Source organism: Megascapheus bottae, chromosome 24, assembly GCF_031878675.1.
Source record: "Megascapheus bottae isolate mThoBot1 chromosome 24, mThoBot2.hap1, whole genome shotgun sequence".
Classification (NCBI taxonomy): domain Eukaryota; kingdom Metazoa; phylum Chordata; class Mammalia; order Rodentia; family Geomyidae; genus Megascapheus; species Megascapheus bottae.
The window spans coordinates 24,875,050-24,891,538 of record NC_143532.1 but is presented as its reverse complement, the minus strand read 5'-3'; the positions used below and the strand labels follow the sequence as shown (position 1 = coordinate 24,891,538).

General features: G+C 47.8%; 1 long non-coding RNA gene across 1 annotated transcript in view; it reads right to left on the bottom strand.

Moving 5' to 3' along the window:
* Positions 1-2,466: 2,466 nt before the first annotated feature.
* LOC150047152 (uncharacterized) overlaps positions 2,467-16,489 on the bottom strand; it is a 34,360-nt gene continuing 20,337 nt past the window's right edge. Inside the window, exon 3 of the long non-coding RNA XR_016539512.1 lies at positions 2,467-2,662. This is a non-coding gene — a long non-coding RNA (uncharacterized LOC150047152). The remainder of the gene's footprint in view (positions 2,663-16,489) is intronic.

Genomic DNA, 16,489 nt, shown 5'->3' with positions numbered 1-16,489 from the left:
AAATAGCTTTGCTCCATTACCTGCTTCCTGACTATGGACTCAAACCAGGAGTAAAAACAAACCTTTATAGCCAGGTGCTGGTGGCTCACTGCTGAAGGATCACGGTTACCCACTCAGGAGACTCGTATCTCCAATTAACTAGCAAAAAAGCCACAAGTGGCAAGTGGTAAAGAGTGCCAGCCTTGAGTGAAAAGCTCAATGAAAAATTCAAGGCCTTAAGTTCAAGCCCAAGCATCAGCAGAAGCCTAAAATAAACAAGCCTTTTTTCCTTTAGGTTGTTCTTGACTTTTTTTTTTTAAACTATGCAGAACTCACTAGCATTGACTCTCAATCCAGGAAATAAGTCTGTTGATCATCCAAGAGGGTGAGAAACATTCATTCTGGACTCTGAAGACTTGCATGGGGCCAAACCACCTGGGAAAGATAAGGACAGTGTTGGCCAAAGCAGGTGCTAGAGTTGCATGGGGAACGGAGGAGACTATGACATTGTAGGGCCCTGGAACAGAGTCAGTAGTATGAATTGCTGTAGAACCCTGCCTTGGCTCAGCCCTTAGACCTCAGGTCTAAATAAATGAATAAATGAATAAAGGAAAATGTGGTTCACATCCTTGAGAACCAAGGAGTCTACCAAGAAAAGAAGGAAGCTCTTGTTCTCGAGCCTCTCTATGTGCTAGATATAATTTTTGTATAATTATATACACTAGCTGTAGAGGATAAAATTGATCTTTTTCACGTGGAAGATGAGAAAATAGATGATCAGAGAGAGAATGACCTGTGTAAGGTCCCATAATTGTGGAACAAGAATTGGCATCAGACCTGAGGTTCTTTAACTGAGGCCCACATGTATATCTTTCCAGAAAAGTCTTGTACTTTTCGCGCTTCCCAAGACAGATGTGAATGACGTGGTATGTGAGCCGAGGGAGGAAAAAGCTCAGATAGGGCATCATAGAAGACATGACATTGGAGATGGGTTTTGAAGGATGAGTTCATCCAACAGTGGAAATATGGAAACATGGGACAAATGACATTGTGCTCTGGAAGGCTTCCTTTAGAGGTTGGTGGCTGAGCTGGCCCTTCTTTCTTATGCTCTTCTGGGGCACTGCCACTACGGAGAGCTGAACTTCCCTTTTGTCTTTGGGAGGATACACAGAGAAAAAAGGCTAGTATCATTCTGGCAATCAATGCCTGGGAAACTACCATGAGTCTCTTACCCAGATGCCGGGTTAGCAGTGCTTCTGGAAGAAAGGAGGGTGAGGGCCAGCTATGCTGAAGCTTCCTCTGTGGATTCTTGGGCAGGGACAGGGACATGTAGGAGGGGCTGAGACCTCTGGTGTGTATCTGGGTGAGATCACCTGCTAGTTCTTCCAGACGGATGGACAGACTTTGTGAGTTCATTATTTTGCTAAAACTACACAGAATGTAGTTTAGTTCCTATTGAGCTCATCAGGATCTGGTTAGAATTGCAGACTCAAAGAGGTCAGGAGGAAAGAACACAGACCTCAGGACCTATGCCTTTTTAAGCTGTGTGTCCGTTTGAATCAGCAGACCCTTGAAACCTGATGGTATTTAGAAGGAAGCCTAATATGTGTGGCAGATCAAAACAGAACAGCAGTTTACAGGAAGGTGGGAAAAATGAGGGGGGTCTCTTAGACACCTCCTGACCCCCTTTGGAAAGGACTGTGGAGCCTTGATTCTTGCCAGCAAAATGAATATCCCTGTTGCACCCCAGTCTATGAATGGTTTACCAAGGGGGAAACAATCTGTCTGAGATTGCATGGGTGGTGGGTGAATGGGGGTGGTGTCCCCAAACTCCAGGCCAAAGGTTTATTTAGTAGTATCCCTGGCTCTGATGGTGCCCTGCCCATGACCTAAGGCCTCAGGCTGCAGTTTCCACCCAGTGTGTGGCAATCCCTGTTCTTTCTGAGGGAGTGTAAGCCAGATTCTAATGCGTATCAGAACTGGGTCAGAGGCACCTGCAGGATTGTTGCTGGTGCAGGGCTCAGGCTACAGTGGGAGTCCTTCCCATGGACCCTGGCTTTGCCAGCTAGGAATAGCACTGCCAATGTTGCCAGAGCATCGCTGACCTGGCTGTACTTGGAACAGTGAACCTTCCTCTCTGGCCTCTCTACTTGGCTTCCTATCCTAACTCCATCTGATATCTGTCCCTCCCCCCTCAGCTCCCCTCCAGTCCAGAGGTAGGACAGACAGGCCAGAGGAGCCTTGCTGAACTGTCCTGGGGCCAGCTCTAGTGACCTTCAATCTGTCCAGCAGCCCCTGCCAGGCTCAGCTGGGGTCCCTCTCTGATTCAGGCCTAGAAGGTTCCATCCACGGCAGTCAGGCCTGCCTGAGATTACCTAGGTGTTCTGGTGACTTCTGAAGGCCTCGCATGAAAGATAACGCCCAAATCAACAAATCTGCCATTGTGGCTTTGAAGAGACTGTTTCAATCACTTTATTTTGTCTTTATGTCAGGTTTGCCAGATGGCTCGGGTCTTTCTGAGGTCCTCTTCCGAGGGGGCGCAGACAGAGCTGGTGCGGCTTCAAAGCTCCTTTTTAATCTTTAGCAACATCACAGCGGCGGGGGAAACTGCCTCGGCTCCCTCAAGTCTCTCCCACAAAAGAGGCGCGGCCGAGGCTCTAATGAAAGCCAGATAAAGGGATGGCTGGAATCAGAAACAGAGGGAAAAGAACAGTCGTTAGTCTTTCTTGTAGCTGTTTCAAAAGAAATTCTAAGACAAATTATGGCTTTGGGTGTTTTTCTAAAAGGACTGAAGCAGGGATTGGCGCTGGGGGAGGATGCTTTGACCTCTCAGCACCCTTCCCTGGGCATGAAAGGGAGAGAAGACTGAAGAGAGGCCGAAATACAACAATAAACTTTCCGCGTGCGCGCGTGGGGATGAAAGAAGCGCTGGCATAATTACGGACGCGGGTGCGCAGGGCGGGCGGGCGGCTTTACCTTGCCGCCAGCGCTATTAATGATGAAGCCCCCCTCCCTTTCTTCTCTGGATGGGGTGCCTTTGGTTTTCGGGAATGGGGTGGGGCACTGGGCAACATGACTGACATTCGGTACAGGCGTGGGGATGTGCCATCCTTGTTCAGTCACACAGGGCCCAGATGCCCCCATGGGCTGCCCATGCCCTGTCACCTGCCAGGAGGAGCGGAGGGTACCAGAGAGCCAGTCTCCTCTCCCACTGTCTTTAAGGTCTAGGGACCTGAGGAGGGGTGGTCCGATCTGCAATCCCAGCCCCTCACACAGAGAGGTCTGCCCAGTCCCGTGTGAACAGAGGGCAGAAGACTAGACCTGTGCTCTAGAGCCTCTCCATGCACCAAAGACCTGACCAGCCAGGGCCGTGTAGCTCTCGAGGTGGGCTGACTGTCCTCACCTGCTGTCATGCTACTGGTACTGTCTCATCTGGATCATGGAAGTTCCTGTATGTGTGGTTCTTGGCTCCTGGGTCAGCTTCTTGCTAGACCTTGAGGTTTGATGAGTGGGCAGGCAGATTGGAGGGAAGAAAATAACAGGAGAAAGCCAGGTTCGGGTGGCTCACACCTCTAATCCTAGCTATTCAAGAAGCTGAGATCTGGGGGCCGGGAGTTTGGCCTAGTGGTTAAAGTGCTTGCCTAGCATGCATGAAGACCCGGGTTCGATTCCTCGGTACCACATACATAGAAAAAGCCGGAAGTGGTGCTGAGGCTCAAGTGGTAGAGCTCTAGCCTTGAGAAAGTCCAAGGACAGTGCTCAGACCCTGAGCTCAAGCTCAGGACTGGCAAAAAAAAAAAAAAAAAAAAAAAGAAGCTGAGATCTGAGGATTGAGGTTTGAAGCCAGCCTCAGGGCAGGAAAGTCCTTGAGATTCTTATCTTCAGTCAACCACCAGAAAACCAGAATTGGAGTAGGGGTTCAAAATGGTAGAGTGCTAGCTTTGAGCAAAAAAGCTCAGGCGAGGCCATGAGTTCAAGCCTCAATGACTGACAGAAACAAACAACATCTACAACAAAAACAACGATGAGGAAAAACAGAGTGAGAGGGGGAAGATAGTGCCAGGGCAAGGGGATTCACCTTAAGAGGGCTCCACTGTTTTGAAGGTTGGTGGAGACCAATAGACTTCGAGGAGCAATGCCAGGCCTGCCAGGCCTTTGCTGGTGGCACTGCCCACTGAGTTCCTAGGAGAGGAAGGGTCTAAGCAAGGCCAAGGAGCTAGCTAAGGACAGACTAAGACATGGGGGTCAGAGGGGAGTTCATATTTGGGGAGGGATGGATAGGGGAGCCTGATACCCTCCCCAACAGGGCCCTGTGCAGGACCCAGTGGCCACAGGCTGCAGGGGTTTGGCTGTGAGGTCGAGGTGATGGAGAACATTCTGGTGTTAGGCACATGCTACTTAGGTAGATAGAAGAGAGGCATCTGTCTTTGCTTATGACACCACCTAACCCTGTCAGCCTTCTTCAGAGACTTAAGGACTATCAACACTCAAGAATGTAGCTGGGCACTGGTGGCTTTCACCTGGAATCTTAACTACTCATGAGATCTGGGGATGGTGGTTTAAAGCCATCCTAGACAGGAGAGTCTGTGAGACTCTCATCTCCAATAAACTACCAAAATCCAGATATGGAGCTGTGGCTCAAAGTGACTACCCTTGAATGCAAAAAGCTCAGGCACAGTGCCCAGGCACTGAGTTCATGCCCCAGGACAGGTACAAACACACACACACACACACACCCTCAAGAATGTAGCAGCTGAGGTCAGGTGTGGTGTCTCACAACTGTAATCCTAGTTACTCAGGAGGCTGAGATCTGAGGATCAAGGTTCAAAGCCAGCCTGGGCACAAAAGGACCTGAGACTCTTATCTCCAATTGACCTCGAGAAAATGGAAAGTGGAGCTTGGCTCAAGGGTAGGGTGGTAGCCTTGAGCTGAAGAGCTCAGGGACAGTGCCTAGGCTGAGTTCAAGACCCATGACCCACAAGGAAAAAAAAAAAAGAATGTAGCAGCCAGCTACCATTTACCTGCCTAACTTAGAAAGGCATTCCCTGTCACCTTACCTTGACCTTAGTCTTAAACACAGGACAAATGGTGTCTATCTTCATCCTTTCTTCCTATTTCTGCCATATTCTCCCTTTCTCTCTTTCTCTCCCTTCCTGTATGTCTCTTCTTGCCACCCCTCTCCCTTGTTCCCATTCTAGGCCTGGGGCTCTGCTTTCTGTCACAGCATGAGACCCTCTAGGACCTCCTGTCTCCCATAACCTCCCAGCTGGCTTCTTGTTTGCTATCTTGTCTCCTTGCTCACCTGAGCATGACAGTAAAGCTGGGCTACTGACACGTGGAGGACCCCAGGTGAGTGGGGGCAAAGCCAAGGAAGTCGTGCATTTGCTGGCATCTCACCATGTGATCTCTGACTGGGCCAAGTACCTTTGCATTTAAATGGTTCAGGTTAGGTTTCTTGCAGGTGACGATCTGGGTCAGGTGAGCGGCTAGCTTGATGACTCGCATTCTTAAGAGCTTGCAGTCCTCATGGGCTGCTCCATGAACATGGAGGGCCGGGGCCAGGGGCTGGGGTGCAGTCAGAGAAAGGTCATCTGTGTTGAAGGAGCTGAGTTGGTATGGCAGCAACCCTCTGAGTTCCTCCAGAGGGTTGGCCATAGGCTAGGCTGGATTTCCAGGATTGGGGGATATGGAAATGGATGATGCAGGGTATGATGGAGGCATAGCCGCTGGGCTGTTTGGCTAAGATGTCAGGTGACTGAGTGAAGGTGGTAAGGATAGTCAACAAACAATATGAGAGCTTTGAATCTCCTGGACCTTGGAGTTTATGGGCTGGTGACCGAGGGAGGGGAGGGGAGAGCGGAGAACGAGTGAATAGAGGAGAGAGGAGGGAGAGGTAGAAGAGAAACAGAGATGGGAAAAGGGAGAGATAGAAAGGAGAAAGAGGGGAAATAGAGACAGACAGAGAAAGGATAGAGGAGGTAAGAGAGACAGAAACAGAAGTGAGAGGAGAGAGAGAGAGAGAGAGAGAGAGAGAGAGAGAGAGAGAGAGAGAGAGAGAGAGAGAGAGAGAGAGAGAGAGAGAGAGAGAAGAGGGAGAAGAGTGATAGTTGTAAAGACTGAGGCTGTCAGAAGGGTGGTGAAGAAGGGAGGCTGCGCTCTGAATAAGGTGAAATCATGGCGGTCTGGACTTAATGATGGCCCAAAGTGGACATGGATACCATAGGAACTTGTTCAGTGTCCATTCTTGCTCCTTTTGGAAGGTGCTCCCCATTTTCCTTGGGGAACTTCTTCTCCTGTCTCAGTCCATGTGTTCTGGATAGGCTCCTGGGCAGTACACCATCCATGATCCTGGCCCGAGCAGACTGGACCCGCTCACAGGAGTTGTGAGAATGGCCATGCATCCAACATGAACCATGAGAGTCAGAGGACTTAGAGAGCTTTCCAGAATACTTCTGGCTGGCAGGAAAGCAGTTTGGATCTTCTGTGATCCCCACAAGACGCAGTAAAGGTCAAAAGATGGAAAAGGGGTAAAGAAGACATGGGAAACCAGGCTTGAGGCCATTATGGATTCTCTGAGTCAGCTTCTTCTGGACACTTCAGGAACTTGCACTGGCTTTGGGTTGGGACTTCTATAGCTTTCCAACAAGAATTCTATGATGCATAACGTTTCAGTGACAAGATGTAAGTTAATAGTGACTGGGTTATGGTTTTTGGTGGTCTTGGGGGTTGAACTCAGGGCCTTCTACCACTGGAGCCATGACACTAGCCCTTTTTATGCATTGGGGTGTGTGTGTGTGTGTGTGTGTGTGTGTGTGTGTGTGTGTGTGTGTGCGCACGCATGCACATGTATGCACGCACACCACTCATGGGGCTTGAACTAAGGGCTTGAGTACTGTTCCTTTACCACTTAAGCCACAGCTCCATTTCTGGCCTTTTGGTGTTAATTGGAGATAAGAGTCTCATGGACCTTTCTGTTTGGTCTGGCTTCGAATGGGGATCCTCAGATCTCAGTCTCACCAGTAGCTAGAATTACAGGTGTGAGCACTGGCATGCGGCGTGAATTGGCCATTTCTGAAGTGGGCCCAGGCCAGCCTGGGATACAGCTCTCCTACTTGTTCTTCCCTCATGTAATTAGAGATGAAAGATATGCACCACCATGATTAGCCTTTGAGTGAAACGGAGTCTGAATAACTTTTATTCCAAAGGTGACCTTGGACAATCCCCGCTTATCTACCTCCAAGTAGCTAGCCAGTCATTGGGCCTGGCTCTGAAGAAATTTTCAAGGGGTGGTGGGGCTTGTGGCAGAATCTCACATGCTGGCATGAGCTATAGGTGACTAACAAATTCTCCTCTGGCAGAAGAAAGAAGCAATTTCTATAACCCCCATGTTGATTTCCAGGCCTTGGGCTGGAGTTGCTTCCCTGGAGCTTTGATACAAGTCCCGGGCCCCAAATGACCCAGATGTCATGGATTTATAACTGCTTAGCAATGATCAGCCTTGGTTTACCTTCTCTTTCACCCAGAACTCTCTAGGAAGTTTCATGACCCAGGAACTCCATTCCTCAAAGGCAGACTGGACAAAGCAGGAGAGTGGGTAGGCTACAGACCAGAGTCCACACCCTGACTCTGTCATCCTGCATCTTGGGAATTTCAGACAGATGACTTGGCTGCTTGAAAAAAGGGACAGAGCTCACTAGACTGGGATGGTTCCATAGCCATTTTATGGTGTGGAAATACTCAGGGCTTAGGTGAGAGAGGCCCAGGGAAGGGATGGGTAAGTCCTGGGGTTTGGCCATGGGTTTTTCTATGGGCTCAGGTGGATAAACAGAAGACCTCTCTGTGGCTCATCTTGCTGAACCGTGAAGTTAATCCAGTGATGTTTATCTTGTCAGCTGATGGGAAGATGGCCAGGAGAACACGTCTATAATGTGCCTGGCACGTGTTTGGTTTTCTAAGAATTTATAGGAAAAAACTATATATATATATATTTTTAAAATTATTATTATTATTTTTTTGCCAGTCCTGGGCTTGAGCTCAGGGCCTCAGCACTGTCCTTGGACTTTCTCAAGGCTAGAGCTCTACCACTTGAGCCTCAGCACCACTTCTGGCTTTTTTTCTACATATGTGGTACCGAGGAATCGAACCTGGGTCTTCATGCATGCTAAGCAAGCACTTTAACCACTAGGCCAAATTCCCAGCCCGGAAAAAAACTATATATAATTTCTGTACCACTATTCTGTGTGTGTGTGTGTGCATGTGCGTGCGTGTGTGTGTGTGTGTGTGTGCATGTGTGTGGTGTGTGTGTGTATATACATGCCAATACTGAGGCTTGAAGTCAGGGCCTGGGTGTTTCTCCTTAGGTTTTGCACTTTTAGCTGGAGATGAGTCTCATGAACTTTTCTGCTAGGGCTGGTTTGGAACAATGATTCTCAGATCTCAGCCTCCTGAGAATTACAGGAATGAGCCTTTGATGCCTGTGTGATTAATATTTTTAATGATTTAACATGATCCTTCAAGGGACAGAGGCCATGCAGGAGCATGGAATTGGAGATGTTAGTTTTCTTTCAGTTGTACATGAAAGAAGCCTAAAGTGAACTGGTTTTGGAAGAAACAAGAAAGTTACTGGCTCAGACAGCTCTAGAAATATTAATGGAATGACTTCTCCCAGAAGCCCCTGTAAGCGGCCTGAGGTGACCTGTGAAAATGGTTCGCTACTCTCTAGACCCAGAAAACCTCACAAAATCATGCAAGTCAAGAGGCTCAAATCTTTGCGTTCATTTTAAGAACACCAGAGAAACAGCCCAGGCCATCAAGGGTATGCATATCCGGAAAGCCACAAAGTATCTGAAAGACGTAACATTAAAGAAGCAATGTGTACCATTTCAGTGTTACAATGGTGGAGTTGGCAGATGTGCCCAGGCCAAACAGTGGGGTTGGACACAGGGTTGGTGGCCCAAAAAGAGTGCTGTGTTTCTGCTGCACATGCTTAAGAATGCAGAAAGTAATGCTGAACTGAAGGGTTTAGATGTAGACTCCCTGGTCATTGAACACATCCAGGAGAACAATGCACCCAAGATGCACCACAGAACTCACAGAGCCCATGGTAGGATTAACCCATACATGAGCTCCCCGTGCCACACTGAGATGATCCTTACTGAAAAGGAGCAAATTGTTCCTAAACCAGAAGAGGCAGTTGCACAGAAGAAAAAGGTATCCTAAAAGAAACTGAAGAAACAAAAACTTATGGCACAAGAATAAATTTAGCAAAAAATAAATGCAAATAAATGAAAAAAAAGAACTATTAATGGAGTTCAGGCATGGCTAGACCTAGGGGTTCAAATTGTATGAACAGAATCTGCCTATCTGTCCATCTTCAGCTCCATCTTCCTAATTGTAGGTTCCATTCCAAGGATACACTGAGGCCAATTGTAAAAACCTTTGGAAACTTTAGGCAGCTGTTGTTATATCGCTGGTAGCATGAAATAGGCAGGGATGAATGGATTTGTATCATGCAAATACTACATATGAGGGCTGGGCTTTTCTCTTTGCGTTTTCTTTGTTGTGAGAGAAGAGCTGGTTTGCCAGAACACAAGAGCTTCATTCTCTTTGTTAATGGGAAGATGGCAGCCACCAACTAGGGATCCCAGGGAAAAGTGTGGGCACATGGACTCAGCAGCCAGTTGTGAAATAGAATTAAGGCCAGGCACAGGGATTGGGCATATGCTGATTGGCACATGTACCCTCTGGGGCTGACGGATGGACAGTGGGTGGGGAGAGTTCCCACTACAGCCAACTTCAAGAAAGGAAGTGTTTGTGACTTTCACCTCTGCTCCAGGCTGGGCTCCTCTGGGGGCAGTTATCTGGGACACCTCTGTTTCAGTCCCCTCTGAGACCGTTCTATGAGCTAATATCTGTCCAGGGAAGTTGTCTTAGTTTTGTCTCCCTAGGAGCTGATCTTGGGCAAGGATTTGAAGGTAAGTTCATATATTTGGAAGCAGAGGCCTGTAAAGCGTGATCTGGAAGGGTGAAAATGAACAGCAAGATGCTGGTTGACACTGAAGAAAAGCCTCTTCAGTGTGTATGACGTGCTCATTTTCCTGGTATAAATTGCTTCCAGTTGCCAGTGTGGTGTACCTGAATGAAGGGCTGGGAAGAGATATATGGTGTGTTAATCCATTTTTTTGTGGCTGTAACAGAATCCTGGAGGCAGGGCATTTCATGAAATAAAGAAGAAAAAAAAGTTCATCCTCCAGGCTGTTTGAAGTAGACCATTCCACAGGCATATCCCTAAACTGGGTTGGGGTTGAGCCCTTTTTCTCACAACAGTCACCTTCTCATAATGGAGCCATGTCAGCTACCTTCTCTTCCTATCCTCTCCTGCCAGTGCTTGCTGGGACCCCCTTTCCTAAAGAAGCATTTGTGCTCCTGTCCTTGTCTTGACCTCTGTTTCTGGGGACTTGTGGTGTGGTTGGAAGATGCCCTCACAAATGTCCTGTTAGAACTCTATCCTCAAGTTCTTTTGTTGATGGCCTTTGGAGGGATAATTAGGATTCAATGAGGTCATAAGGGTGGCATGACATTAGTGGCTTCATTACGAAGAGGAAGGGACAGCACAGGGTGTCTCACCACGTGGCCACATGATGCCCTCTGCCCTGTTATGTGGCAGCAAGAAGGCCCTCCCCTGGTACCAGCACTGGACTTACCAGCATCCAGAATTCTGAGCTACATTAACCTTTATTCTTCACAATTTATCTTGTTATTTGTTATAGCAACAGACAATGAGAAAGGAATGAAGATAGGCTCTAACCAGGGCTACAGTGTGTCTGGTCCCCTGGGTTTCTGAGCTGGACCACCCCCCACCCCGAAAAAGTGGTAGATACTTTCTTTTTTTTTTTTTTGCCAGTCCTGGATTTGAGCTCAGGGCCTGAGCACTGTCCTTGGACTTTCTCAAGACTAGAGCTCTACCACTTGAGCCTCAGCACCACTTCCGACTTTTTTCTATGTATGTGGTACCGAGGAATCGAACCCGGGTCTTCATGCATGCTAGGCAAGCACTTTAACCACTAGGCCAAACTCCCGGCCCATTGTGGTAGATACTTTCCTCTTCTCTTCCAGGTGTAGCACAGCATGAAGCCCAGCAGTTTCAATATCTGGTTGAAGAACCAAAGAACATGAACATCCAATGAGAGGTAGCTTAAGTTAAAGGCAGAGGAGAGACTGACGAGCTGGTCTGTAGCAGCAATATCTTCTCACACCTGCCTGTCTGGTCCCTTCTGTGCTGCGCCCTATCTAATGGATAACTCCACCTATGCCCCAAGTTCAAATGGAACCTATCAAGCTGGATTCAGTGGCTCACCATCTACGTCTACCTACTTGGGAAGTGGAGATCTGAGAATCACAATTAGAGGCTAGCCTGGGTATAAAAGTTTACAAGATCCCAACTCAATCCATGATGTGATGGTGCATGCCTGGCTTCACTGGGAGGCACTAGTAGAATAACAATGACCAGATAACACTGTCCCAAAAGAAATGGATTTCTTTTCCTGGTAGTGAGGCTTGAACTCAGGGCCTCGCACTGTCCCTGAGCCTATCTCTGTGCTCAAGGCTCTACCACTTGAGACACAGCACCACTTTCCAGCCTTTTCTGTTTATGTGGTGCTGAGGAATCAAATGCAGGGCTTCGTACGTGCTAGGAAAGCACTCTACCACTAAGCCCCATTCCCAGCCCAAGAAATGTACTCTGTCCCTGACTTACCTGACTTATGTAACTGTAAGGCCTCTGAAAATCACCTTTATAATAACAATAACTTAATTTTTAAATAACCATGACTCAATGTAAAGTTCTCATGTAATTGGCTAGAGGCCCTGAGTTCAAACTCTAGTACTGCCAAACAAATAAACAAATGAACAACAGCAGCAAAAAGAATAAAATAGGAACCTATAGCTTCTCCCTCCTTCATCTCTGTACCCAGCCACCTCCTCTGGAAGGCCCATCTCAAGCATGGAGCTATACACTGGCTCTTACCTGCCTCCAGACCCCTTGCCTGCAATGGGTCCGATAGTCCACAGTGAACACCAGCCCTTTGACCACAGGGCTCTGTCACTTACGGGCCTGTGTATGGGTTCCCATTGCCATGAAGAGGAGAGCCACATTTCTCATGGCAGTTTCGCAGACCCTGCCAGAATTGATTCTTACCACACCTTCAGGTCCCAGGGACTCTCCTCGCCATGGGCTCCTGACCTGCAGGGCCAAGCTATTTTCAGTGTAATGAATCTTCATGCTCACCACACCCCCAGGCCATCACAGGTGATGAGCCCTCCGCCCAAACACTCTTTCCATTCCTCGTCTCCGGCTAACTTCATGACACTTGGCCCAGAGCTGGTGCTCTTGCATTCTAGTCTAACTTACAAGCCTGTGTTCTACTGAGCCTCATGTTTCCATGTACATTCCTGATGCTTATGAAATATAACCGGTTCTATGATCATGGGTGGAACAAGGCCAATAGGACATGTGTGGGTGTGTGGCCACATCCCCGTCCTGCCATGGCTGAGTCTCTGGTGAGTGAATTAGGCAGAGAAAGGTGACTTTCCTCCAGTCCACCCCAGAGGAATGAATCTAGAAAACTTGGCTTCTAACTCCATTAGAGGAGTCAGAACTTTTGCTTTGGTGTTCTTTGGGCTCCCCGTGACATCGCCTTCAGGTCCTTAATTGGAAGGGAGGGGAAGAGGAATGGGCCAGAAGGAGGGCAACCAGGAGAGGAAAGGAGGACTTACTCTACGGCCCGGAAGAAATGAGCATCCCCAAGTTTGCCGTACCTCTCATGTAAGTAGGTCACACGGAAGAACTCACAGCCCCTGTCAAAGTTTCAGGCAAAAACAATAACTTGGTTTTGACCTTGCTCTCTTCAAAAAGCAAGTTGCTGCTGAGCTGCAACATCAAAAAGAATAAATAATTGTTTTTCTTTTTTGTTGTTATGATATGGATCATCTGAGCGGTTAGTGGTAAGCAAGCGGCTTTGATTCCACTCTGGCTCCCCAGTGCTCCAGCCTCTCTTTATGTCAGCAGGCTCCTGTTTCCACCCCAGGACAGCAGAATCCCTTGATTAAATTCATATTTGTTTTAATCTTTCCCTGTGTCTGATCTCCAGCTCAAAGATGGTCAGGAAAAAAAAAAAGCCAGGAGTCGCCCTGCTGAGTCCATGGGAGGGCCCGTTTCAGGCCCACGCTGTTTGTTCTGTCCGGTGTGATAAGGCAACCAGCCCACAGTGCCCAGCTAGGCCTGAGGTGCCAGCCTTGGTCCTTGCACTGCTGGGGGTTGCTGAGACACCCACAGAGTGGCTGGGCTGTGGGAGAACTGAGGGGGCCGGGCATGGAGAGGCTGTGGCCCCTGCTGGACTTGGAGTGTCAGAATTTGCTGTCCGATTTCTTTTTCTTTTTCTCATTTTAAAGTGACCTTAGAGCTGGGCTAGTTAGATTACACATCGAACGCCATATGCAATTTAATTGTATTCTTTTCTTTTTTATTCAGTGTATTCATTGATTCTGATGTCACTTTAATTTCATGATTTCTTGTTGTGGGGCTGGGGGTGGAGTGGGTGCCTGCTGCATCCTTGCGAGCACTGCATTGCTGAGCGACATCTCCGATTCATCCCACTTTTCCTTTTCCTCCTCCTCTCCTTCTCTTCTTCCTCCTCATTCCCTTCCTCCCTTTTCCTCCTCCATCTTCTTTTCAGGATCTGGGCCCGAACTCAAAGCCTTGTGCTTGCTTTCGTGTTCAGTGTGCTTGCTTGACTGATACTCTACCACTTGAGTCATGCTTCCCACTCTACTTTTTGCCAGTTATTTTGGAGTTGGAGCCTCTCCAACAGGATGGTTTTAAATCACGTTCTTCAGATCTCAGCCTCCTGAGTAGCTAGGAAGACAGGTGTGAGCCACTGACAATCTGACTGCTTGAAGATTTTGAAAGTTGAAAGAATTATGATCCTCAGTACCAGAGAGCTGTATAGCAGGGCAGCACTATTGGTTTCTTTCTTAACCCCCTTTCTCCATGTTCTCAGTTCCCAATGTATTTGGTAAATGTCCTTAGATGTACAATGTGGCTTTGTACATAGATGTGTGATTCTTAAAAAAAAAATTAAAAAAAAAAAAAAGAAAGAGGGCCGGGAGTTTGGCCTAGTGGTAGAGTGCTTGCCTAGCATGCACGAAGACCCGGGTTCGATTCCTCGGTACCACATACATAGAAAAAAGCCAGAAGTGGTACTGAGGCTCAAGTGGTAGAGCTCTAGCCTTGAGAAAGTCCAAGGACAGTGCCCAGGCCCTGAGCTCAAGCCCAGGACTGGCAAAAAAAAAATAAAGAAATTTGGTGAAATCTATATAATGTACTATTTGCCTTTTAAACAGATATATTTTTATGCATAGAAAAACAGTCTATCAACACTTTTTGTGTCTTCAGATTTATCAGCCAACAGCTGAAAGTTAAAAAAAAGTATCTCCAGCCATGTACCAGTGGCTCACGCCTGTAATCCTAGTTACTCAGGAGGCTGAGATCTGAGGACTGTGGTTTGAAGCCACTCCAGGCAGGAAAATTGGTGAGACTCTTATCTCCAATTAATAACCAAAAAAAAACCCTCAAAGTAGAGCTGTAGCTCAAGTGGTAGTGGGTTAGCCTTGGCATAAACAAGCTCAGAGACAGCATCCATGGCCTGAGTTCAAGCCCCAGGACTGGCACAAAGAACACACTAACAAAAAGGGAAGCATTTCCAGAAAGTTCCAAAGAAGCTAGAATTTGCATAGCTTTGAGCACTGTGTTGGGCACCCTGCTGCAGCCTGCGCTACCTGGCTGCACCCTGGCTGCTCTATAGCCGAAGGGTTCAGCATTGGCCACCTTGAGTTGCATTCCTGGGCTCTTGAGCCTGGGGTGCTTGTGTCTGAACTGAATGTGCACAATGTGTCATCGTAATTCCCGAAAGAACGCAGCACAGCGCTCTGCACAAACATTTCTTCTACATTAGGCATCATAAGTAATCCAAGTCTGCAGGAAGATATGCATGGGTCATATGCAAACACTGCAGTTTATGTAAGGGTGTATGATTGGTATTTGCAGGGGATCCTGAAACCCATTGCATTGTGTTCTGTATAAGGCAGCCATTGAAAACCCAGGCTCTGGTCTCAGTGAGTTCAAACCCCACTTCTGCCACCTGCTAGCACTTGTGAACTTTGGGACCTCAGTCTCTCCATCTGTGGAATGGAGGGCTAAAGGTCCCTGGTTCATAGATTTGCTAAATGAGAGGTTGATGAGATCCTCGTGGGATCATCACTCAAGTACCACCTGGCATAAGTACTCAAAGACATTACCTCTGTTGAGTAGAATATGTCTTGTTTTTTTCTCCCTCAGCCCCATGCTCTTGAGAACCAGTCCTGCTGGTACACTTACATTTGGTTCTTGCTTTCTCTTGTCATTAGTGTTGTTTGCTTCTGAGAGAGTCTCACTAGGTAGCCCAGAGTGGACTGGATCTCTTGCCTTAGCCTCAGGAGTGCAAGGATTACAGGCTTGTCTCCTAGAATGAGTACAACCACACGCACCCCTCACAGACCAAAACTGAAAAGATTTTCCCCAAAAGGAATGGGTCCTCGCTCAGAGATTGGAACACTTGCTGAAGAGTGAGACAGTAACCGTATTTGGCTTTTGTGTGATGTCTCAACTCTGCTGCTGCTGTACTGAGGGAGCAAAAACCACCTGTGAATGACTGTGTGAGCTGTGTTCTAATAAAACTTTATTTACAAAAGATGTTGCATCTGCAGGCTTGTGGACTCTTGTGCCAGTGTGTAACGTCCCTGAATACTGCATATTGCTCTCAGATGGGATGTACAGTCTACACCTCTGCCAGCAGTGCCCATGTATGCCTGTTTCCCGTGTCCTAAAATCACTGTGTAAGTTGCTAACAGAGGGCAAAGAGCCACCAAGGACCCCTCTCCCATGCTCACCCTCTGGTCTGACTTTTTTCATCATGAGGTTGGACTGTTTCCTATGTCATGATTGAAACCTTACCCTATGACATTGAAGTGACATTGAATCATTGTCACTATGTGCCAGACACGGTGAGCCCTTTTCAGGCTCCCAATAGCACTGAGAAAGAGATATGAGTGACATTTTTTGTTTTTCCTGGTGGGGAAACAAAGGCTCAAACACCTTGCTTGACCTTACCCAGCCAGATAAGCTACCACACCAATTCCCTGCCAAGCTGCGTCCTGATCCTGATCCCTGCCTTAGGAATGTGTGGAGAGAAGGGCTGGGTTTGGTAGAGAAAGTCTGATAGGTAGAGGAGGGAGGGAGTGAGAGGGACGGTACTAATGGTGGACAGGGCAGGAGTACGCCTGGTGCAGGTGGGGTGTCTGGCTGAGAAGCCAGCTTCTGAACTTGGTACACAGCTTTTGGTGCAGAGAGACCAGGACTGTAGGAAGGACACACAGACCCAGCAGTATTAAGTGCCATACTTAGCATTTGATGGGG